Source organism: Chlorocebus sabaeus, chromosome 3 (assembly GCF_047675955.1).
Source record: "Chlorocebus sabaeus isolate Y175 chromosome 3, mChlSab1.0.hap1, whole genome shotgun sequence".
NCBI classification, from domain to species: Eukaryota; Metazoa; Chordata; class Mammalia; order Primates; family Cercopithecidae; genus Chlorocebus; species Chlorocebus sabaeus.
Genome location: NC_132906.1, coordinates 86,915,165 through 86,942,302, shown reverse-complemented (window position 1 = coordinate 86,942,302; position 27,138 = coordinate 86,915,165).

The following is a 27,138-nucleotide window of genomic DNA, read 5'->3' as shown; positions in this document are numbered from 1 at the left end:
TCCAAAATTAATATTAATACTTCTGAATAGAGAGGTTAATAACAATATCTGAAGACACAAGGAGTTATAAGAACTGTACTTTTTTCATAAAATTAAGATTAAAATATTATCTATGTTTATATCTAGCTCATCTATTTACCTCTAACTGACATAATATTACATTTTTTAAGGGTCATCATAAAACCCTGTTAAGTATCTTTTATCTATTTAAAATGAACCAACAAAAATAGAGAGCTGTAACTCTGAATAACTCAATGTGTGGCCCTAGCAGCAGCTTGATATGTTTTCTTCTTATGATCCCCGGTCTGTGAATACTCAGAATCCATGTGCTGAACTTCTTTTGAGATTCACCACCATTCTATATTCAAACTCCTCTTGCACTCATTAAATGTGCTGGTTGTCCTAACTTGACCTCATGCCACTGGCCACACTGATTTATTCAGCAGTGTGCACCTGACACAAGGTAGGCTAGTGAGGGTCCTTCTCTTGGATTTTTAAGGTAGATTTAAGAAAGAAGATTCATCTCTCTGTGTGGCTGAAGCTTCACACTGAGTCTTGGAAGTTGTCATTGGTGAGATCTCAGTTTTGCAACCAAGTGAAGGAAGCCAGTCTACTATGAGAAAAAAATAATGAAGCTGAAATAAAAGATGCAGAGAAAGAGATCTGGCAGCTATCTGATTTTTATTTTATTTTTGCTTGACTTACAACGGAATGACTTTCCTATCTAGATTTTAGTTTTTCAACACTCCTTGAATTTAATGAGCCAATAGTCCCCACTAATCTATCATAGTTTGACCCATATCTGTCTGAGACGTATGTTTGTTCAATCAATCTGCTGATTTGGATGCCATAGTGTTCTATACGGTTAGTCTTCATGGCCTAAATTCAAATTGTGTGTGCAGTAGATATAAATAGAAGTAAGAAGCCAAGCATTTCCTGACAAAATCGTTGCTTTTTGGTGATATTTTAAACATTTAAAAGATAGGCAATGACCAATCAGATCAGATGCCAGCTAGAACCAATGGCTATACCAGTGTAAATGATCTAAACATTCAGTTAAACACAATACTCCCACAAAAGACAAAAATTATGTTTCTTGGGGTGACACGATTTTCAATATAGTCGATGGCTACTACTAATAAAATCAGACCTACATTGGGTGTCCTTCCCATGTTCATTTAAAAGCAAGAGAGCCCATGTCTTCCTAAGAGAAAAGGGTGGGTGGCAGCATATGGCATGATGTAGAGTTTATGGAGAAGACCTCAGATAGGAAGCAAAAGAAATTAGGTTTAACAATTAATACACTGCCTGTGACCAGCAAGATAGCTTCCAAAATATTATATTGACTTCCATATTGCTTTCTTACTTCTTTTAGCTATCCTCCTCCTTTTCTGTTATTTTCTTGCAAAAATTGTCAACTAGTGTGTTTCTGATATGGTTTGGATATTTGTCCTGTCCAAATCTCACATTTAAATGAAATCTCCAGTGTTGGAATAGGGGTCTGGAGGGGTTTGTCTGGGTCATGGGGACAGAGCCCTCATGGCTTGGGGCCATCCTCATGATATTGAGTGCATTCTCAAGAGATCTGGTTGTTCAAAAGTGGGTGGTGCCTTCCACCCTCCACTCTCTCTTGCTGCCACTCTTGCTGTGTGACTGCCTGCTCCCAGTTCACCTTCCACCACAAGAAAAAGCTCCCTGAGGCCTCTGCAGAAGCCAAGCAGATGCTGGTGCCATGCTGTTTGTACAGCCTGCAGAACCTTGAGTCAATGACGCCTCTACTTGATAAGATACCCAATCTCGGGTATTCCTTTACATCAAGACGAGGAAAGCCTAACACAGCTCCTCTCTTTTTTCTCTATGTTCCCTGCATCTCAGCCTCCTAACTTTCCTCTTCTCTGCCTGCCACCTTCCTCACACACTCAGCTGCTGCAATGAGCCTTGTCCACCCAGACATGGTGTCCACCAAGTGAACCGCCATCACCAAATCATTCCTCCTTGCTCTCCATCAAAGTTCTTATTACCAGAAACTAGTTTTACTTTCAGTTGAACACACACACACACACACACACACGTGCGCGCGCACACACACACACAGAGCACACTCTTCAATAAACAATGGCTTCTGAATCTAAATTAAAGGATCTTTAATAAGGTCAGAAACATCTGCTTGTTTCACCTGACTACCTTCATTTGTTCTTCTCTCATCGTCATTCAAATAATATGATATGATATTGTTTAAAAAGATGGTAAAAGCTGGCTGTGTAAAAAATGTCCGTATCTTTCACCTTCACTCATTCAACCAAATGCTTAGGGGGTAGCATGTGAGAATGTGTGGCGATGCTGATAACACAGAGATGAAAATTAGGAAGGTGTATTTTCTTTTTTTCTTTTTTTTTTTTTTTGAGAGGAAGTCTCGCTTTGTCGCCCAGGCTGGAGCGCGGTGGCCGGATCTCAGCTCACTGCAAGCTCCGCCTCCCGGGTTCCCGCCGTTCTCCTGCCTCAGCCTCCCGTGTAGCTGGGACTACAGGCGCCGCCACCTCGCCCAGCTAATTTTTGTATTTTTAGTAGAGACGGGGTTTCACTATGTTAGCCAGGATGGTCTCGATCTCCTGACCTCGTGATCCGCCCGTCTCGGCCTCCCAGAGTGCTGGGGACCAAGAAAAGACAAATGTTTCACATGAGGTTTTGAAGCAGAGTGTTTATCTCCAAGTAATTGCTAATGCAGTGATGCGTCATCGATATGGTAAACATTAAGCTCTTCAACAACAGGTTTGGGAAGGTAAAGTGTTCTTCTACCTCTTGGGAAGATAAGGGATTTTTAGGATACTTAACTGAAACTATTTTTGTAAACTATATTTTACAGAAGACCCCACGCATGCATTGCCTCCCCAACTGTCAAAATATCCATGTGGGAATACTGGGAGGGCCCCAACTGTGTGAGTGGGAAAGGGAGCCTCTCTCCTCCCAAACACACACCCCCAGTGGAGAAACTGAAGGCCCGTTTGCGGGAGAAGCTTCCGTCTTTACCTGGAGCTGAGTCAATTTAGAGAATCAAGCAAAATACAGGGGTAGAGGAAGCAGCAGAAAGGCCCTGGGAGCTCGCTGGGTCCCAAGCAGCCCATTTTTGTCTAGAACCACAGGGGTCCATCCGGAGGGTGACCAGAGGAGCAGGGGATAAAACTCCATAGAGAGGAGGAAATCTCTAGTTGTACCTTGTAACAATTTGAACAGGTCAAGAAGCCTCCTGGCCAGAGCTCAGGGAAGGGTTCAAATCTGGTGTGCAGACTCCACAGGCAGGGGAAGAACAAAGTCGCTTTCTTTCCCAACTGGAAGGCAGGTAACCTGGGGCAAGTTTTCAAGCCCACACACCCTCCACCTGGAAACAGAAACCGGGCTGCTGGGGAGAGGCAGGGTGGGAGTGAGACCCACCCTTTGGTTTACATGGGAGCTGGGTGAGGCCTTTGACTGCCGGCTTTCTCCCACTTCCCTGACAACCCGCATGACTCAGCAAAGGCAGCCATAATCCTCCTAGGTACACAACTTCAGTGACCTGGGAATCTCGCCCCCATCCCCTACAATAGCCACAGCAAGACCTGCCCAAGGAGAGTCTGATCTCAGACACACCTAGCCTCGCCTCCACCTGATGGTTCTTGAAATGTAGATCTCAATGGTAGATGGTAGAATTGGAAAAAAGCTCAGTTTATCCAAGCACATGGCCAAAAAGTAGCTCATGAACTAGTAGGTTATGCAATAAAAGTGAATCATTAGTATGGACAGGGAAAATGTATACCTTTATAGTAGAGAAAACTGTTAGACAGGACCTAATGTGTCCAAGGCTCACAAGGTGATAAGTCGTGCTGGTATCTGTTACCCCTGATAAAATATGATAAGAAGCACTCTTTAATTCTGGGGTCTTCTTCAAAGCAATAACCCCAGTCTAATAACAATAATTACAATTGTCTATCTTCTCTCAGAAAAGCATCAGAAAGACAAATAAAAACACATCCTACAAACTACCTGACAGACACTCATCAAAACCTTGAGGTCATCAAAAACAAGCAAAGCCTAAGACAATGTCCTAGACCAGGGCAGCCTGACAAGACAAGACACTCAAACATAATGTGGGATCCTGAAGCAGAAAATAGACGTTACTGGGAAAACTGGAGACATCTGAATAAAGTCAAGCATTCTGTTAATAATACTGTATAAGTGTTGATTTCTTAGTTTTGACAAACGTCATCATAGTAATGTAAGATGATAACAGCGGGAATTGAATAAAGTATAGCAGTGAATTATCTTTGCATCTTTTCTGTAAATGTAATACTATTCCACGAGAATTGATTTGTAAATGATGAGTCACTAATGCTACAGGTAGCCTATAAAATACCATTGCCATGTTTTCCCTTGATCTTAAAGAGAAGAGGATACAGGCTTATTTTCTTGGGAGGGTATGATTCAGGAGGGGGAAGGGGTGCAGTAGGGTTATTAATGAATTTAAGATAAATCTTAATTAAATAAATTAGGCGGCAACTAGTCTCTTGCCATTTTGTTCATGTAAGTGATTGTAGGGACTCACAGTATTAAAGTGTGTTTGAAGAAAATTAGAGGGCTAAAAACTATGAGGATTTGCCTACGTTCATTTCTGGAAGACACTATGTGTACTTTTATTCTGTAAGCAAGGTGAGAAATAAAACCCAGACAGACTAGAATTTACACTGAATTTCAAGAGCATAAATATTTGAATATAAGTGTGTTCCAAATATTGCATTGGTTGTTTATCTGAAATTTAAATGTAGCCGAGCATCCTTTCTTTTATCTGGCAAACCTACATAGAGGGGACCCTCAGGGCCCATGACAGACTGCCTCTCTCAATACAACCATAAAGAAAAGGAGCTCACGTACTACCGGGGGAAATTGCTGTGTACTTAGCAACTTGAAAGCATGATACAATGTGAAATATTCTAAAATAGGAATGTGAAATACTTTGGAATCTTTCAGAAAGAACATTTAATTAGAACTGAGGGAATTAAAGAGGTCTTGATGGAAGAGACGGTATTTGTACTGGGTTTCTCAAGGAAAGTAGAAGGTCTGAAAATTGAGGGATAGGTATTTCAGGGCATATCAACAATGTGGAAAAATTACATAAATTCACTCAGAAAAGGTTTGCTGATTCCATAGTAGATGCAATTCTCTATTCCTGGAAATGGGAAAATTGCTTTTATAAAAACAGAAAAAAAAAAGTCCTATCATCCCTCAGCGTAAATTCAAAGAGGAACAATAAACAAATAAAAATAAACAATAATTGATCAGTTTATGAAATGCAAAGTGTTATAAAAAATAAAATTAAGGAAGATTCAGAATGATGGGAGAGCAGTACAATTTTATATAAAGTGATCACAGGGAATGTAACATTTAAGCAGACATTTGAAGAAAGAAGGAGGAAAGAGCAAGTTGTGCATCTTTTCAGGAGCAGAAAAAGAAAGTTCCAGGTAGAGAGAAAGCAAGTGCAAGAGCTTGGTTGCAGAAGCATGTCAGTGCCAGGAAGATCAAGTGGCTAGTGTGACTGGAGTGAGATGCCTGAGGCAGAAGTGGTGGGAGATGAGATCAGAAGAGTTCGTGAGTCAGATCAAGTAAGTCTTCCCTGTCCAATGAAAGGACGTGGTTGTTGTTTCTCAGAGAATTGCAAAGGTCCTGGAGTTTTGCAAGCTTAGAAATGGCATGATGTGATTCAGTCCCTAGGGGAATATTCAGTGTAGGCACTGTGGAGTTTCAACATGGCGAAGATCAAGGTTGAACACCCAGTGGGGTAGCTATCATGTTGTTTGCAGTGACAGGTGATGGTGGCTGGGTGTAAAAGCAGTGCATCAAGGGGCTCCAATTGCAGGATTTATAGCAAAATTAGAACATGCAGGATTTCCTCATGAATCTGAAGAGGAAGAAGGTGAAAACTAAGAGATGGCTTTACATCATAGAATCATAGAATAGAAATGTTGGAAAATAATCATCGATACAATTGAAAGAATGAGCAATGGATGGCAGTGAGAAAATTCATAAACATTGTAGTAAATAATAGATAACGTTTTTAAATGTTAGAATAAGAAAATTTGACTCGATTCTGTAGGCAGTAGGAAATTAAAAAACGATTTTGAGCAGAAGAGTGCAATCTCATAGAGTCATGCATAGCTTATCAATGGGAATGTGTTCTGAGAAATGCATCAACAAGTTATTTTGTCCTTGTGCAAATATCAGAGTGTGCCATAATTACACACACCTAGATGGTACAGCCCATTGTACATATGGTAATGCCTATAACCCCTAAATACTTATAATTGTGTTACAGTTGCTTTCAGGGATCAGTACAGTCACATGTATTTAAAAGTATATGAATATAGGAATGACGCATTAAAAAATATGGTGTGGAAGATTTAAAAGTGGTACACCTGTATAGGGCACTTACCGTGAGTGGATCTTGCAGGACTAGAAGTTGCCCTGGGTGAGTAGAGTGAGTGAATGCTGAGTGAATGTGAAGGCCTAGGATGTTGGTATGCACTACTGTAGGCATTATAAACACCTTACACTACAGGTACACTAAGATATTTGATATCTGTGTCCCCACCCAAATCTCATCTTGAATTCCCATGTGTTGTGGGAGGGACCACCCGGTGAGGTAATTGAATCATGGGGGTAGTTCTTTCCCATGCTGTTCTCATGACAGTAAATAAGTCTCGTGAGATCTGATGGTTTTATACAGGGGAGTTTCCCTGCACAATCTCTCTCTCTTTGCCTGCTGCCATCCGTGTAAGATGTGACTTGCTCCTCCTTGCCTCCTGCCATGATTGTGAGGCCTCCCCAGCCATGTGGAACTGTAAGTCCATTAAACCTCTCTTTCTTTTGTAAATTATCCAGTCTCAGGTATGTCTTTATCAGCAGCATGAAAACAGACTAATAACATATTGAAAATATTTTTTCTTCAATAATAAATTACCCTTAGCTTACTGTAACTACTTTACTTTATAAACTTAGTTTTTAAAACTATTTTACTCTTTTGTAATAACACTTAGCTTAAAACACAAGCTCATTATATAGCAGTACAAAAATATTTTCTTTCTTTATATCCTTATTCTATAAACTTTTTTCTTATTTTTAATTGTTGTTATTTTTACCTTTTAAACTTCTTTATGAAAAATTAAGTCACAGACACATTCATTAGCCTAGGCCTATACAAGGTCAAGATAATCATTTTTGCTGTCTTCCACCTGCATAGCTTGTCCCACTGGAAAATCTACCATATCACCAGGTGACAGAAATGGTTCACCTCAAGACCACTGTTCTATTGGCTGTCCAGTTTTACTGAAACATCCTTGGGCAGTACATGACTGTATTATATATTTTGCATCCTCTTTTTTGGACTTCAAGTGGAAAAGTGTAATTTAATCATATACCTTGCATCATGAACCATTGGTCTATGCAGAGCACTCATTAGTTTTATTCACTCCTTTGTATCATCATCATGCATAGCTCACATCTCCTGACCTCAAAACATTCAGAAGAAGAAACTGTCTTTATCTTTATATTTAAATTAGGAACATTAAGATTACATTTTTTTTCTTTCTTTCTTTCTTTATGGGGTATGCTGTGATGTTCTGATATATATATGTGCGTATATGTGTGTATACACACATATCTACTTTTTGAAATGATGAAATCAAGCTAATTAGCATATTCATCAAATCATTTTATGTGGTATGAACATATAAAATCTGCTCATTTAGCAATTTTGAAATATAAATTACCCTAGTATTCGCTATAGTCACCATGTTATATAATAGATCTCAAAAACGTATTTCTTCTGTCTAGCTGAAACTTTGTACCTTTGACCAACATCTCCCCATTCCCCTTCTCTGCCCTGCCTCTGATAACCATCATTGTCCTCTACTTTTGTGAGTTCAACTTTTGTAGGTTTTATATATAGGTGAGATCATGGAGTAGTTGTGTTTCTGTACCTGGCTTACTTCACTTGACATAATGTCATCCAGGTTTGTCAGTTGATATGTGTGGCTGTGTCCCCACCCAATTCTCATCTTGAATTGTAGGAGGGACCCAGTGGTAGGTAATTTAATCATGGGAGCATTTATCCCCATGCTGCTGTTCTAGTAATAGTGAGTGAGTTCTCATGAGATCTAACGGTTTTTTCCCCTTTTGCCCAACTCTTCTCCTTCCTGCCGCCATGTGAAGAAGGATGTGTTTGCTCCCCGTTCCACCATGATTTTAAGTTTCCTAAGGCCTCTGCAGCCATGCTGAACTATGAGTTGATTAAACTCTTTTCTGTATAAATTGCCCAGTCTTGGGTGTGTCTTTATTAGTGGTGTGAGAACAAACGAATACATCCACGTTGTAAATTACAGAATTTTTTTTTCTTTTTAAGGCTGAATAGTATTTCATTGTGTTACCACATTTTCTTTATCCATTCATTGTTTGTTGGACACTTATGTTGATTCAATATAATGCCTATTGTGAATAATGATTCAGTGAACGTGAGAGTGCAGATATCTTTTTGAAACACTCATTTCAAATCCTTTGGATATATACTTAGAAGTGGGATTGTTGGACCAAATGATAGTTCTATTTTTAGTTTTTTGAGGAACCTACATACTGTTTTATACAATAGCTATATGAATTTACGCTCCCACAAAAAGTGTATAAGAGTTTTCCTTTTTCCCCATGTCCTCACCTACACTTGCTATCTTTGATTTTTTTTTTATATAATAGCTACTCCAGCAGGTGTGAGGTGAAATATCATTGTGGTGTAAATTTTCCTTTTCCTGATGATTAGTGATGTTGAGCATTTTGTTCATATATATGTTGGCTATTTTTATGTCCTTTGAAAAACACATATTTATATCATTTACTCATTTTTAGTTGGGTTATTTCGTTGCTATTGAGTTGTTTGATCTCCCTCCCTCCTTTCCTCCTTTCCTCGCCTCCTCCTTTCCTTCTTTTTTATCTTCCTCTCTTTCTTTTTTGCTGTTGCTATATATTTGCATCATATACATATTTCATTCTTTTAATTTTAACACTCTGAGCTGTGGTAGCCAGTATATTGTTGGCCAATGTTCATGGTTTTGTAGCCTAAGTTTTAAAAATGTGCCAGTGCTTATATCTTCTTATTAATTAAGTTATTTTTTCATACTTTTATCTCCCTTTGGTGTCCACCCAACTCCCAGGCTATCATGTTTAGATTTTATTTTGATTATTATACATAGTCTTTCTTTTTGTTAAAAATTTTCCTTGCTTTTATTCTTTTTTACCCAGGATTTTTAAAGACCATGTATCAGTGGTTGTTCAGCCTGTCTCTCTCCAAACTTTTTCTCTCCTTCCTCACGGCTACTCAGGTTAGGACCACATTCACCAATATCTTTCCAGTCTAAGTGTGACCATGTGATTAAATGTCAGTCAATCCTATAATTAGAAGGGCAACTTTGTTAAAATTAACTTTTTACCTGGAGTTCCACTCTTTCGTCTTGGTGTCTGGAAATGATGACAGCCAGACAAACCAGGAAAGCCTGGAACCCCAGAACAATGTGTAGAAAAAAGAGACATCTTCTTATTCTGAACATTTTTTATGTTTAAGAGAAAAACATTATTTTTATTATACTAATCAATGAAAAAATCTTCCCTTTGCTTCAAAGAGTGCAACACTATCTCTATCTTCCAAGGCTTTTTGCTATAAAAACACTCTGAAAAAATAATCTGAACAAAGATGATCATTGCCTCTGCTCTATAACATGTGCAGAAATGAGAGATGCCAGTTTTCTACCCTCCATATTTCTCCACATCATTCTAACATATAGACAGTAAAATAAATGTGTCTAGTCTCAAGCAAATTGAGAATCTAGCGTATCTTGCCAAAATTCTTATATTAGGAAACAATAGATGTAAAAATATATTTTTGCCATCAAGGACAACGATATTCTATAATCTTTTCCCAGAGTCCTTTACATTTATTTCCACTAGAAAATTTAAAAACACCTCCAGACACACACACACACTATTGTAAACAATTCTCCTTGATAACAAATGTTAGGATTGAATTTTGAAGTTAGTGTGGTGATGTGCTAAGTGTTAGTCAGTCAGTACTTTGTAGAGAACTAACAGTTTTCTCCTCACTAACTTAGTGAGTACTCTGGATTCAAACTGTTTATCTCATTCTAAAATAAAATGTAAAGTTATAAGATTCCTGAAACTTGGAAATATCTATGATTCAAAGTCATAAAAGTCAAAGTCAAATGTTTAAGAAATGTAAAAAATGAATTATATAATTATTTACCTATTGAGAGAGAGAGAGAAAAAAAAAAAAGAGAGAGATGGCTGAAGAAATATCCCTAATATAGTGATAAATGAAAATAAGTTGCAAAGGTGGAATTATAATTTTTGTTAAAAAAATTGAAACACATATATACTTGCATGTGACTTTTAAAAATAAAACATGCTTCCTTTATTAGGGAGAGCTTGTTTGTTTGCAATGCACTGTACTGTTGATGGATAATTTCCTTTTATATTGTAGTTGTCATTTTTTGATTACTCCTTTGGGAAAATAATCTAGTTATCTGAATTAGGAACAATATTATATAATTAGGTTGCTAATTTAATAATCAGTAATAGTAAAAATAAACATTTGAAATATTCTTACTATGAAGAATGTAACAATTTGTTTGACAGTTATCAAATACACAAATTACTCATGCTCAAATATAGGTAAAAATATTCTTGTCATATTCAAAATACTAAACGTAATTTTTTAATATCAACATTTCTTTTGTGTATTAGAAGAAAGCAAATGGCTAGTACACTGGGGGGAAAAATCCCTGTAGTCTTTATTTGGATAAAAGATTTAAGTCCCTCTGACATTTTGACGGACTAGTGATATTAGCAACCAAAGTAGCACCGCTCTAGAAAATGGATGACTACTGTTGGAGCAAATGAAAATGATTTTGCCAGAGGCAAAATACAACATGTTTCCAACAACAGTCATAGTTCCACCAGGGCCACTGGTGAAACTCCACGGTATTACATGAGTTGTTTTTAATACAATGACATATGTTAAGCACTTACAAAATGCTTACCCTTAATTGGAATGAGTTTAGCCTGAAGACAGAATACAATTTATTTAATGTTATTTCACTTGTCACAATTAAATAAATACAATGGCTAAATACGTGATTATTTGTAATCCTTTCCTTTTGAGTTCTTTGTAAGGTACATAATACTTCAGGGTTTTGATAATATAGACATTACATCTATTCAACTTTTGTCTCTTCATAATTTTTATGCAAGAGAGTATTTATAATGATAGCTAACTAATAATAAATAGACAATGTAAACAAATCTACTGTGAAAACCACATTGTCTTTCTAAAATTTAGCTTGGGTGTCCATTTGAAATTTCTATGTCATGAGAGATGTGGTTTTTCACACTACAAAAAGCCAAACAACACTCTCTCCTTTTCACAATTCTCTTTATTTCGAAACATATTTTGTTTCTCTTCCATATTCAATTTACTTTCTAGAGAAGCAAGGCTAGAGGGAGAGCTTGTTTGTTTGCAATGCACTGTACTGTTGATGGATCATTTCTTTTTATATGGTAGTTGTCATTTTTTGATTACTCCTTTGGGAAACTAATCTAGAGAAAAAAGTAACCTTGTCATTCCAATATTCAAAATTTTGTGGTATTTAAAATTTGTTCATGTAAATATATCAACCAAATTTAAAGAGAATAAAGAAGAAACATACATTTTGTAAAAGGAGCTTAAATGTAATATATGTATATTTTAAAACAGTTTCATATTGGGAAATATAACTCTATGGACCTTTTGTTTTTGACAAGGTATTGGTTAAGATACTACTGGGGCTTTCCAGTAATGAATTAGCTGAATGCTTCCACGAGTAAATTCAACTATTTGGTCCACCTTGGCTACTGCCTCCAGACTAACAAATTTACAAGAAATTTAATTAATAAGCAGAGTCGTTTTGTGTATTATGATTAGTTTATACTAGTCTTTATTCAGTTCCTACTAAATGAACTGCCCTTTATTAGTGGCATGTTACTAAATACTACTATAAAACTTACAAATAATGCTAATATGTTTAAGAACAGACAAACAGATAGGCAAAGCATGAGTGAATTTCCATTCACAATTACTTCAAAGATAATGAAATACCTAGGAATCCAACTTACAAGGGATGTGAAAGACCTCTTCAAGGAGAACTACAAACCACTGCTCAACAAAATAGAAGAGGACACAAACAAATGGAAGAACATTCCATGCTCATGGATAGGAAGAATCAGTATCATGAAAATGGCCATGCTACCCAAGGTAATTTATAGATTCAATGCTATCCCCATCAAGCTACCAATTACTTTCTTCACAGAATTGGAAAAAAATTACTTTAAAATTCATATGGAACCAAAAAAGAGCCCACATTGCCAAGACAATCCTAAGCCAAAAGAACAAAGCTGGAGTCATCACACTACCTGACTTCAAACTATACTACAAGGCTACAGTAACCAAAACAGCATGGTACAGGTACCAAAACAGAGATCTAGACCAACAGAATAGAATAGAGCCCTCAGAAATAATACCACACATCTACAACCATTTGATCTTTGACAAACCTGACAAAAACAAGAAATGGGGAAAGGATTCGATATTTAATAAACGGTGCTGGGAAAACTGGCTAGCCATAAGTAGAATGCTGAAACTGGATCCCTTCCTTACATCTTATACAAATTAATTTAATATGGATTAAAGACTTAACTATTAGACCTAAAACCATAAAAACCCTAGAAGAAAACCTAGGCAATACCATTTAGGACATAGGTATGGGCAAGGACTTCATGACTAAAACACCAAAAGCAATGCAATGGCAACAAAAGCCAAAATTGACAAATGGGATCTAATTAAACTAAAGAGCTTCTGCACAGCAAAAGAAACTACCATCAGAGTGAACAGGCAACCTACAGAATGGGAGACAGTTTTTACAATCTACCCATCTGAAAAAGGGCTAATATCCAGAATCTACAAAGAACTTAAACAAATTTACAAGAAAAAAATCAAACAAGCCCATCAAAAAGTGGGCAAACAATATGAACAGACACTTCTCAAAAGAAGACATTTATGCAGCTAATAGACACATGAAAAATGATCATCACTGGCCATCAGAGAAATGCAAATCAAATCCACAATGAGATACCATCTCACACCAGTTAGAATAGCGATCATTAAAAACTCTGGAAACAACAGGTGCTGGAGAGGATGTGGAGAAATAGGAACACTTTTACACTGTTGGTGGGACTGTAAACTAGTTCAACCATTGTGGAAAGCAGTGTGGCAATTCCTCAAGGATCTAGAACTAGAAATACCATTTGACCCAGCCATCCCATTACTGGGTATATACCCAAAGGATTATAAATCATGCTGCTATGAAGACACATGCACACGTATGTTTATTGTGGCACTATTCGCAATAGCAAAGACTTGGAACTAACCCAAATGTCCATAAATGATAGACTGGATTAAGAAAATGTGGCACATATACACCATGGAATACTATGCAGCCATAAAAAGGATGAGTTCATGTGCTTTGTAGGGACATGGATGAAGCTGAAAACCATCATTCTGAGCAAACCATCACACGAACAGAAAACCAAACACCACATATTCTCACTCATAGGTGGAAATTGAACAAGGAGAACACTTGGACACAGGAAGGGGAACATCACACACCAGGGCCTGTCGTGGGGTTGGGGGAGCGGGGAGGGATAGCATTAGGAGATATACCTAATGTGAATGATGAGTTAATGGGTGCCACACACCAACATGGCACATGGATACATATGTAACAAACCTGCACGTTGTGCACATGTACCCTAGACTTAAAGTATAATTAAAAATATATATATATATATCTACAGGCATAGCCTCAGCTAGAATCAATACAGTCGTATATTTCAAGTAATCTGGTAGGCTCTTGGGTTTCTGAAGGTGTCCTGATTTGCTTTAGATTACTTCTATGTAAACTTTTTAAAATAAGTTAAATCAGCTTAAAAGTGAATATATTTTGATTTTAAAGTTCATAAATGAAACAAATATTTCTTGTGCCTCATTATTTTTATGTACCAATTTGAAAATTAGAAAATAAAAGTGTAATGTATTTAGATTCTAGATGTCTTAATGTGAACTAAAAGTTTAACTTTAGATCCTTTTAATTTTCTTCTCTTTTTTAGAGCAAGCTGAAGAGAAACAATTTTGTCTTTATTCATGATACCCCACACAATTATCAATCTTGCCTTGAGATTAATTAGAGAAGTATGGGATTTGACAATGAGAATTTTCTTATCAATTTTTATATTTTCTATTAAAATTTTGGAAAGGTAGTACAATAGTGACTCACTTAGAAACGTAGTGATTAACGTACACTTTTTATTTAACAGATCAAAACACATACTGCCTTATTTCCTGAGAATGTGGGAGGCTCTGGCCCTCAAGGAGGTTCTAACCATGGAATGGGACATAGATTCTAATAAGCCATCTTTTACACAACAGGCTGTAGTTAGTATTTACTATTTCATAATATCTCTTGGAACTGTAAGGCATGCAGTGACACCTTAATTTGACGTGTGGTGTGGGGTTAATCCATCAACTCAACATTCTTATCAGCGTATATCCTCAGTTGCTAATTTTCAAACTAGTGCTTAAAATATAATGAATCACAGAAATATTTATTACCTTTATGGACTTTAAGCTGATTTACTTTAATCACTTTTAAGCTGATTTAACTTATTTTTAAATACTTTATATAAGTATAATCTAAAATAAATCAGGATGTCTCCAGAAAAGGAAAAGCCTACTAGATTACTTGAAATCTAAGTATACATTGATTCTAGCTAAGGCTTTGCCTATAGATATAGATTAACCCTATATTTGGTTATTTTTAAAATCAATTTATGATACCATAAATATCACACAGTTCTTGAGTGACAACAGTAGGACCCAAACTGAAGCCCTTCAAATAAGGAAGTGATACATTTTGTTAAATAAAATACAAAAATATAAAAATTGTATTCTTCCCTCCATTTTCAATGGTTGTTGCTAGTCAATCTTATTGATTTCACCAAATTAAAGAAGAAAAAAATGCGTCATTTTTATTCCTTTAATCCTTCCAGTTTCTGCTTATATTCTGAGTATATTCCTCCTAATTCTCCACAGGGTTACTTTCAGAAGTACATTTTCTGGCCCTGGTAATTATTGTTTTGGACTCCATACTTCTATTCATGCTTGGCGTTAAAAAGAAAACAAAAACAAACAAAAAAAGAAAACAACTAAAAAACCTGAAATGAGCCACAGCTTTTTCATTGAGTCATTTTAATAGACTATGGTTTTCATTTCTATAGGTGTAAAGCCTAAGGCATTGAAAGAAGAAGTATTCCCATTGTTCAGCCTGTCTTACATGTAGACAGTATGTCCAGGACTTGATATTTTCAAAATATTCTCAGCAATGGTGTGCCGTCACTGGTTACTACAATTTTTAGGACTTCTCTCATATAGAAAACATGCTCTTAGATGTAAAGGGTTAGAGAGAAGATTTTTAAAATTTCAGTCAAGTTGGGTGCACATGTGCACATGTGTGTGCAGTTACTGTATAAATGAGAACACATGTCTAGTGAGTACCTTTAGTGAGAAGGGAAATATATATATGTATACATGCACATATACATATGCACACACATATGTACATATATGTATACAAACACACACACACACACGTAGATCCTTGTGCTTTTTTTAACAAAATTGCCTCAAATTTTTATTAGTAAGAAAAGTATGTAGGAAATATCTATGTTTCAAAGGACAAAAACAAAAACCTGTGTCTAAGGAAGCATAATATATATGAGTTTTTTCTTTCATTAATGGAGATAGAATATTAATTTCATTAATGGAGATTAGAATATAGAATATTTGGTTCCCCAAATATTACATTCTGGGGAACCATTTATATTTTCTGTTTTGTCAGTGCAATGAAAAAATAACAAGATCCTGATAGTTACATCACTTTATTTTCATGAGGCTCCCTAACTTAGCAAGCTTTGCCTTTTAGTTGACTAAGCATCGAGGTGATCGAGCAGACTGCTAGTATGAAGGTGACCTAGGTTCTGGAGGAATTTCAAGGCTCCGTTTCATGGGCAACTGGAGACCACAAAGGTTGCCATGTTAACGTAATTGATATTCAAGGGAGTAGGTATATTCACAGCTTTTAGAAGGGTATTAGTTGCTGTTAGACTGTAGAAGAATTCAGCCTGAGAGAGCAGAATGTTGTTATCAGGAGGTACAGGCAGCCTGGATTTAAATGAGGTCCAAAAATAAATAAATAAGGTCCAAAGCAGCCCAGATTCCTGAAGCCAATGCATGGGTTCTTGTCATGTACATATTGTATCCTACACTTTGTGTTTCAACACCCTCTGCAAACATCACATGCAGGCTGCATACATTGAGTCTGATTTCCCTTGCTGATTATATTTCCTCTTGGTAGTAAGTCAGACACTTAGGGAGATATTTGTTTTTCATATGAGGCTACATCATATTGAAATGACTAACACTATCAAGTCACATCAGAGAAAATCAGCAGAACATAGAGGCTCTGGGAGTAAAGGTGAAATATGGAAAAGATTAGGCTGTGCTCCTTTCTCATCTGATTTTTTTCACTCCATCTTTCTCTGTGTCTGGCATAGTGTACTGCTCAAGATTAAGGTTAAATAAATATGTTTTGGACTGATTGAATAGATATTAAATAAATTTGTGTAGAATGAAAGAATGAATAAATACATGAATAAATCCTTCTGTGTGGATGCAACCCTGGAAATGATTATTTTGCTGCATAAAAATAAAAGAACACGCTGAAGGAAAGCTCTTATTGAACCTAGGATGGCTTCATATGTACAAGGTATAGAATAGAACAATTTTCCTTTCTGTCAAATTTCTGTTCTATCTGTGTAGGTCTTATTGGGAAGCTAAGAAACTATCAATATAACTGTTGTTAAGCTGAAAAACAGCATTATTAAAGTGTCAGTCTTGATGTACATCCTTGTAAATAGTCTTATTAATGACTTGTAAGAAACAGTTAATTATTTATCAAATGGTATTACCGTATTTATGAAAAAAATAAACATATAAAATCATATTGCAAATGACCTTTAGAAATTAGAAATATTCCTTTTCAGAATTAAATGAACACAGTATTAGAAAACATTACAAAAAAACTGAAAAGTGCTACATTTGAGGATAATTATATCCCCAGTCACAAACTAATAGGAAAAGTGGTTGGCTGGAAGTATAAGATCTCTGTGTCAAAAAATTTATGTCATTAAAATACTGCTTGTATGAAAAATAAAAAACACAAAATAATAGCAGATTATATTAAACAAGAAAATGGTATTAAAGTACCCAGTGGTACTTATTTTCTACTTAGGTGGAGAATTCTCTATTCATCCTGGAGAGAGATTACAGGAGGTCACAAAAGATGAGGGAGGAAGCTCTGAGGCCAAGCCCAGACTTTGCTCACAGTTCACTGACTGTGAGGCCTCAGCCTTACTAAATTTTCTGTGCCTCAGTTTCAATTTCTATGCAATAAGAAATGTATTAGTACCTATAATATGGTTATAATAAAAGTTAATTATTTATTCCTAATAATAAGTAAAAATGTTTAGTATAGTGACTATGTGATATGGTTTGGTTGTGTCTCCACCCAAACCTCATCTTGAATTGTCATTCCCATAATCCCCACATGTCATGGGAGGGACCAGGTGGAGGTAATTTTATTATGGGGTGGTTACCCTCATGCTGTTCTCATGATAGTCAGTGACTTCTCACAAGATCTGATGGTTTTATAAGGGACCTTTCCCGCCTTTTAGTCTCATTCTTCTCCTTGCTGCTGCCATGTGAAGAAGGACGTGTTTGCTTCCTCTTCTGCCATGATTATAAGTTTTGTGAGGCCTCCCCAGCCCTGCAAAACTGTGAGTCAATTAAACCTCTTTCCTTTATAAATTACTCAGTCTTGAGTATGTCCTTATAGTGTCATGTTAATAGACTAAAACACTAGGTTTAAAAAATATTAACAGTACATATTTTTATCATTTTAAAAGCATATAAGAAGACATTGATTATGAAAACTAAAATAGTTCTTTGAGAAAATAGAAAACATAATTAGTCTTATTGCAAATTAAGCTGTTATATTAGAGGAAATATGAGTATTCAATTCTGAAACCAGTAATACAAATCAGATTATTATTTTTAACGGTATAATATATGATTTGATACTTTTTAAATTCTAAATGTCTACTCCAGGACAAATTATGACTGGTCTTATGTATTACTAACAACAGATTTGTGTTGGGTATACAGAGAATATATAATTGATAGTCTGGTAAATATAACATAAACTTCACATTAAATTTCTGGAATATTTATAATTATAACAATTAGAATTTCACATTTTCAAAAAATAATTTAACAATAGTAGTAATAATATCTAACACATATATAACAATTATTATATGGCATGGACTCTTTTAAGCACCATATTTATGTCATCTGAATGACAAAAGATTGATCTAATGGTCTTCTGAGTTCCATAATTTAGTTCATAGATTATAATTTGGAATATTCAAAGGCTTCATGCAATTTCAAGGAAAATTGAAGATAATTAAATATTGCTTACAGAAAATGCTCAAATAGTCTTCCAGTTACACATGCATAACAAATGCAAGGCTTATTGGGAATTAATAGTCTAAAGTAGGCGGCATTGCTGTGGATTACATAGCCTTGAGAGCCTAAATGATTTCTTTCAGGTCAAGTCTTGTATTAATTTTCATGGCTTCCTTCAAAGACTAATTATTTCAACACAAAACAGGATAGTTCAGAGCTAAAATAATAGTTAACATGTTGCTAAATTCTAGCTTGGACCCTTCTTAACACTTATATCTTCTTTTTTAAAAGATTAGTAGACTGCCTGAAACAAATATATTTTCATGAGTTTTTTTTTTTTTTCCCAAAACTCTGGATTTTAAGAGTGTCCAAGACTAAAATCAACTATTTAGGAGACTTACGGTGTATAAAATAGCATTTTATAGAGAACTAATTGCTGGTTTTCTTGTAACTATGGTAGTGGGCACTCTGACTTCAAGCTGTTTATCTCTTCCTGAAATAAAATGAAAAGATATAAAATTCCTGAAACTCAGAAAACCAATAGGACTGAATGCCAAATGACTCTTTTGGCCCTCACTGTCACATATATTTTCTTCTTTATGTCATCCAACATGACACATATCAGATCAATCACTCCGCTTCTGGGAAACAAAATGCTGCTTATCCCTATTATGACATTTGAAATGGGGTAAGAAAAAGCTGAAAAGGTAAAGGAAAAAGAGCTGCTATTAATGTTGAAGGGAAACATGTAATTATTACCATCAATTCTTTGGGTAGCATATAGTTGATAAATGATTTTTAGTACCTCTTGACTACAGGCATTCTCTATGTTAGATTAGGTGGAAGAAAAGAGGGAAGGATGGAGGAGGAGTGGGGAGGAAGAGGAAGCAGGAGTGGTAAAAAGGGAAATGGAGAAAGAGAGAAAGCTGGAGGGAGGGAGAGAAATAAAGAAAAGAGATAAAGAAAAGAAAGAAACAAAAGAGAAAAAAAATAACAGGTTGAAGCAAGAATTCACCTAATGTATTTAACAGCATATCATAGAATTTGTTTCCAGCCATATGCCATATTTTTGGAAACTCATTCTGAAATAATTTCAGTGTTTTCTGGTTCTTCCTTTCATTAATTCTTCACCATCTGTTTCTTTTCTAGTAGTCAGATGTATATACTCAGATGAATGCTTCAGAAATTTAAGTCATTCTTTGCATTATTTTTATCAGTTGAATTTTGAAGTGGGATTATAATTCTTATCGTTTTGCTTCTTTAGTCAATAGATTCTTGATTCTAAAGTTTCGATCCCTACACAGAGGAAAACATGATTAAGTTTCTGTGCTGATGAGTTAGCTGTAGGCAGCCTTAGGGGCCTGGGAGAGCTACCTGAGTCCCAATAAACTGCAGGGTTTATTGTCTCCACTTTGTCCTGTTGTGACAAAGGCTCCTGAACCGGTGGCATTTGCTGTTGTCATCAATTTCTTTTTTGGTAAATTCTGAGTTTGGGAACAAGACTCACCTTCATCCTTGAAAAGCAACTATTTTATCATTTGGGCAGAAATGTATTTGCATATAAGTACAGCATATGTTTAATCAAGTAAACCTGAAAAGCACCACCTTCTTCAAATATCACCAAGGAGCTAATAAATCACTGCTATCACCACGTATGAAAATATTAACTTAATAAGAGGCAGAGACCATACCCATTTACATCTTATCTAATTATAAATACACATTTATGGAAAAATATCATGTGTGTATTATATTTTATCGATTCCTCAAACAGAGAATTTTTTTTTTCATAATCACAAGAATCATGCTTTTCAAGCTTCTACATGCATATGAGCAATGTGGGGATCTGTTTAAAATACAGATGCTGTTTCAGTGGCTTTGGGGTGGGTCCAGAGAGTCTCTATTTTTAAAAAGTTACCTAGTAATATTGAAGTCACTGGTTTGTAGAACTATTTTTTAAGTAGCAAGGTGACAGAGTGCCCAAATACATTGTTAACTCTTTTCGTTTTGAGGCTTCCATTTTCTGCAGTAATCTTTAAATGTATTTAGGCAAAAAGGGATTGCTTGTAATGAAAGACACAGAACTGACTGGGAATGTGAGTTCCTAGGGACCCTTGCCTTTGCTTCATTCTGCCATGTTGTTTTCTCTGAAGGCCACTCCTCCGTGGTCCCGTGCCTGACTTCATGGATGGTTCAATGCTGTAGTTCATCCAGTTCATGGACACCAGTACATAGTTCTCTGAGTTTACACTCATGGACTTTCTCCAACGCAAAGCATGAATCAAGGATAAATGAGTGGAGGAGAGCGGTCAGCCTTGGCCAGAGACTGTCCCCAGACTGCCCATACTCCTTCCTCTCCTGACACACAACCTAAAATCCTTAATATCTTCTCTGAGCCCAGACCTTCAGTCCAAATAAACAAAATAATAATATCAACAATTTTATGAGTCGCTTAGGTCTCCCTCCTCCAGGAACCAGCCATGCTCACTGAGAGATTGGGCAGGCTGGACTTCCTCTGGGTCAGAAGGAACTGATTGCCCTGGGTTTGTATAAAAAACACCACTCAACTCACCTTTCCACTTCGCAAAAGATGTTTCCTCAGGTAACAATGAAAAAGAAAAATCCATTTGCGGAGGTTGCATTGTCTTTCGGTGTGACTGATTGATTGTTCAAGTTGTATTTGTGTTACTCCTTACTGCGTAGATATTTTTCAGGGGCTACAGCCAATTAACAAAATCAAATAATCATTAAAGAGATATTTATTCTTATTCTGTTCCTTAACAGCTAATACAATGAAAATCTTACTTTCCTAAGTACTTTTCCTGTGGACTATTAAATCTAGTATTTTATTCATTTAGTTTTTCATTATAAGTTGAGAGTGGCTCTTGAATTACAGGACTCCTTCTCTAATTTGAACCACATGGGAGCACTAAATGGGAAACATCCTGACAAACACAACAGCAACAAAACAACACGAGAAAAGCTACAAGACTTCTCTCTTTGGAAAAATAGGTTTTATTTTTATACAGGTCATGAGAGAGATTTATAACAAAACAAAATGTATCAGTAATTGATAATGTATAGAGATAAATTCTTATTGAAGAGGACTGTAGACTTCTTGTACCATCTTTAAAGCATTCAAGCCCCTATTCAAGAGTTAAGAAAAACAAAAGTTGTTAACTGTAATGAAAATGCCCTGTCTGGTAGGCATATTTTTTAGCGTTCTTTCAAAAACAAAGCACATGTGAAAGAATGTAGGCAGTCTTTGTTTTATATGCATTGGTCATTAAATTTCTCATGCTGTAAATAGTAATCTGCCAAGGATGTTAGCTGAGCTGAATGGGTTCCAGATTTTTCTTTTGTTATTATTGCTTACTACTGTTTATCTTTAAAATTTTTTTAATAAATCGATTTTTTAATATCTGGTCTATTTAGCTGTATTCTCACCATGCAAAACTAGCCTACACACAAATGCAATTTTTAAGTATGAAATGAAACTGTCACTGAAGTTCATTCTTTTACCTCTATTTTGAGTCAGAAATGTCCTAACAATTAATAAAATAAGGCTCAGGAAATATTAATATTCTGGTGTATGCAATGTTTATAAAAACACTAGTATCAGACTTAGTGACGTGATATAGTTTCAGTGCTAAGAATATTAGACCACTTTTTTGTTAGATTGAATAAGGGTTAATCATGGGGAGAAAATGCACACAAACCCCAGCTGCATCACTAACAGATGAAGCATGTGCTTCTGAAGGAAGGTCTACAGCTGTGATCGATTCCAGCAGTTACTGGGATCCATAGGCTTAGGCACATACTAAAGATGGGATAAAAGGATTCCAAAATGTGTTGCTCTCTCTGATCATTAATCTGCTTGTTTAGTCATGAACATTTTGATATTTTACTACTGCTTTTTTTTTTTTTTTTTTTTTTTACATTACCTTCTCTTAATTCCTTGCAAACACAGAGGAAAATGTCAAGTGAATACGAAAGGAGTGTTTTATTTTTTATACTGTCTGAAAGGAATGTTGCCAAGTTTGACAATTCAATGCTCTTAAATTCTACTGTAAACAACAATTTACATTTAAACACAGATTTACTAAGTACCGTCAACTATGGCAAATCTACATCAATGGCCCAGTTATATTTCTTTGGAGTTTGATGATTTTCTTCCCAAATAACCTAGAAATATTTCCATTTGTATTCTCTACCTCCTTGTTTTTTGGAGAGAGTACATTGAGTCTATAAGATAAGTGAAGATTCTTTTCATCAACATTACATAGATGTAGTAATATGTGTCTGACAGAAAGGAGGCAAAATGATATTTTAATTTTAAAAATGTAAGCATTTCATGGCAAACAAAAACACAAAAATATTCAGAATGCAGAAAGAAGTATAACATTGAATTTGACAATTGATTGTGTGGCAAATTGGAAATCATAAAAGGAAAAGCAATTAATAGAAAAATCATAAAGATCAAGCTTTATGAATTTTAATTCAATAAGATGGAAAATGGAAAGCTCCTGTACAGCCTCAGTGGATAGTTAAAGGAGGGGGCTGGTTATTACATAAACGCATAGGAGAATTGTTTTGGCTTTGTTTCTAAGAATGAATCATGCAAGAACAAACTAGAAAAAGCTTTATCAATTATTACTTATTTAGTTTTATTTCTCTCTTTCTTGCACTTCTTTCCAAGGATGTTGTATTCCAAACAAAAACGAAATGGAAAGAGGAAAATAAGTATGAAAAAAATTAGGGGAAAAAATGTGAAAGAAAAGAAAAATGGTAGTGTGGAGTGAAGACGTCAGTTACAAGAAGACATTCTATAGGTGACCTGCAGTGATGTGGCAGATACTGATGCCTCAGTTTAAAAGACATTAAAACTGAATTTGAAAGGACTGCTGAAAATTAAAAAAAAAGTAGGGCAAAATTGTGAAGCATGTTTTCTAATAAATTAAATGGGATTGGTAAAATAATACTGTGCACTAAAAGAGATACACAATTAGGAAGATAATCGTAGAGAGAGATTTACTCTGAACGTGTTGATTTAAAAAATCTTCCTATCTTTACTATGATCAGGCATTTTAGATTAGAGTTTAGCGCTCTAGGAAAGTATAAAATTAGAACTCAGCCAAATGGAGAAAGCAGAGGAATGTAGAGAAGCTAGATGCTAGGGCAGAATGGAACACAATACAGTTTCTTAAAAATAAAGTTTTAGAATAATGAAAATAAATATTTGAATTATGTTTAAATTAAATATTAATTGGAAGAGAAACTACCTAGGAATGTAGAAATAAAAGCATAGTAAAGAGTCAAAATTTTAATGTACATGGGGCTTAAAATTGGTTAATAGTATTTTTATTTCATAAGGGAGAGAAAATTATTCTACCTGCTTTTATATTCAATGATAAAACACTTATTAAAAATTGTGTCCATGATCAATAATTGAAGTGCATTCAAACATAATTGGGAACAAAATTTAAGATGAGACCAAAACCTCACAGTGATCAAGATAAATAATATCTGATAAATAGATTAAAACTCAAAATTAGTACAAAATATTCATGGTAAGCAGAATATCAACACAGACCAGTGTAAGTATATTATTTCTCCCTGACTCTCACTTTCTTAAATATCACCTCTTTGAGCTCTTGTTGATTTTTTTTTGGTTTGCTTTTGTTTTGTTTTGTTTTGTTTTTTAATTTAAAAGCAAAGTAAGATTGTGTCGTATGAGTAATTTTGACAGGAAAGACTCTAATATCCTTATATTTAGTTTTTGAAAGTACTGAAAGTGTGGAATCTGCTTTTTATCATGATACCTTTGCTGAACAATCTATAGAAGACTGTTTTATTACCATGTAGTTGAACCAAATAACATTCAGTCAGTACTGTATTAAGTACATTCTGGAAAAAAGTTAGTCCATGTGCATACAGGTGGTACACACGCATGCACAAGTGGGCATGCGTATGCAATTCCATTGTTAAAGTCATGTTTATAGCATTTTTTATAATGAATTTCTATATTTTACCAATAACTAATGTCCCAGTAATAAATAACATAACCTTGTAATTTTCATCATCAAAGAAATCACCATGTTTTGGTAGTAAGATTGATTAAATTTGGTGTTTCTCACTTTTTGCCCTAGAGAAATCAAATGAAGATATGATCAGTTCTTAATTTTTACTATTTCTTCTGACAAATATTATTGGAACAATATTATAAGTGTAAGGGAAAAAAAGAAATCTATTCACAGCAAAGGCAAAGGAAGAACATGGGAATGTTTTTCCATTTCATTCCCCATAGACTTGATTAAAACTGGACATTAAATGTTGGTGAAAGGAGATTTAATTGCCGTTGCTGTGAGTGTTATTAATCCAACATTACAACAATGCAAATATTTGTCTATCAACATGAGTTCATTTTAATTGAAAAAGACCATAATGAGACAGTAGTTCTTCTATTCAACTGAAAGAAAAACAAAAACAAAAATTAGTATTGTGATGATAATGGTACTGAAAATACCATGCACTGGGATGACAAATTTTCTTTCAATTATTGTTAGTAAAACTGGAGTAATAGTAAAATTCCTTTCATAAAAACAAACCATGGTTTGTGTTTCATGTTAATCACTGAATTTAAGAAGTATTTGTATTGAAATATAATGTGACTGTTTTTTTCCAAGTTACTATAATTGATTAATGCAAACATATACAATACCATTTGCCACTTTTATATGGATTACTTGAGAGTCAAATAGAGCTACAATTAAGTTATTGATTGGATGATTAAAGGAAACCTAAATTATCAAGTGGATTTAGTTGACAAGAGAAATCTTCAACTAAGATAAAAATTCCACCACAAGATGAAGAGAGTTAATTCAAAAATTCAAAAGCAATTATTGATTTCCTTTTGATGCTAAGCACTGCAATAAGTTCTGAGTCTGAAAAGAGCAGTAAGTCTCTGCTTTTAAGGAATTCACAATTTGTAATTTGCTCTGTTATCCTATCCCATACCCTCTACCAGATTCTTTACCATTATTATTGCTTTTAAGGAAACTTTACTTTAGTTACTTTATTGAAGTTTTAAATTCAGGACCCCAGAGTTAGTGGCAAAGTGAAAGAGTATTAAGAGAGAATACTTACTCAATTAGGAGAAACAGAAATCCTTTCAATCTGTTATAAGAGCCTCAGGAGTCGGAAAGAGCTGTACGTTGTGCTTTTCAATTATGTGTTTTAGAATTTTTCATGTTGCTTTGCATTGAATTGTTTTGATTTGATGCTTTGCAAGCCTAGTGTATTACTGGGGTATATAACGAATACTGTCTACTAACACATATATATGCAAGTATTCACCTTCATTGTTTCATTTTGGAGACTTTTTCAGAAGTAAACAGAATATGGCTTCTTTACCCCAAACTAAAACTTAATGAAATAACTTTGAGAGTTGTAATAAAATTGGTTTCAGTGTTGACTTTCATCCTGCATTATTCTAGCTCTCTCTTTCCTACAGGTAACTCTGGTTTGAATATTGGAGTTACATTTTTCTCAAAAATCTGATATTCATTGTACCAGGTAGAAGTTTTCTTGGTATTATAGCCTGAAAAACTATTTGACTTCTGCTTTTCTGGAAAAATTCTTGAAAAAGATACATTCAAAAATTGACAAAGATTGCACAAGCAAGCATAGCTATGTTTTAAAAAGTGACGATTCTATGATATTTAATGACAAATCAAATTAGGAATTGACTAGGTGAAATTGAAATAAGTATTTGGGTAATATAGGAAAAATATTCAAATAATGCTGATGTTACCTATACTTAATTTCTATAATTTACTTCATTCTGTAGGCAAAGCAAATTATTATATTATTTGGAACATTATGAGTAAATCTCAGTGACAGAAATCAGAGAGTATATAGAATAAATTATCATTATATATGTGGGCATATATACATTTATGTATATGTATACATGCACAGTCATGCATAAGGACATATTTTGGTTAATGATGGATTGCATATGTAATAGTGGTTGCATACAATTATAATGATCTGAAAAATTCCTATGATCTAATGATGTAGTCATCATAATATAACACAACACACTCTTCACATTTGTGGTGATATTGGTGTAAACAAACCTGCACTATCAGTCATATAAAAGTATAGCATATGCAATTATATACAGTGCATAATCCTTGATAATGGTAATAAACGACTATATTACTGGTCTGTGTATTTACCATACTATATTTTTTACCATTATTTTAGACTGTACCTTTTCCACTTATAGGAAAATTGTTAACTATAAAATAGCCTCAGGCAGGGCCTTCAGGAGGCACCCAGAAGAAAGCATTGTTATAGGAGATGACAGCTTCCTG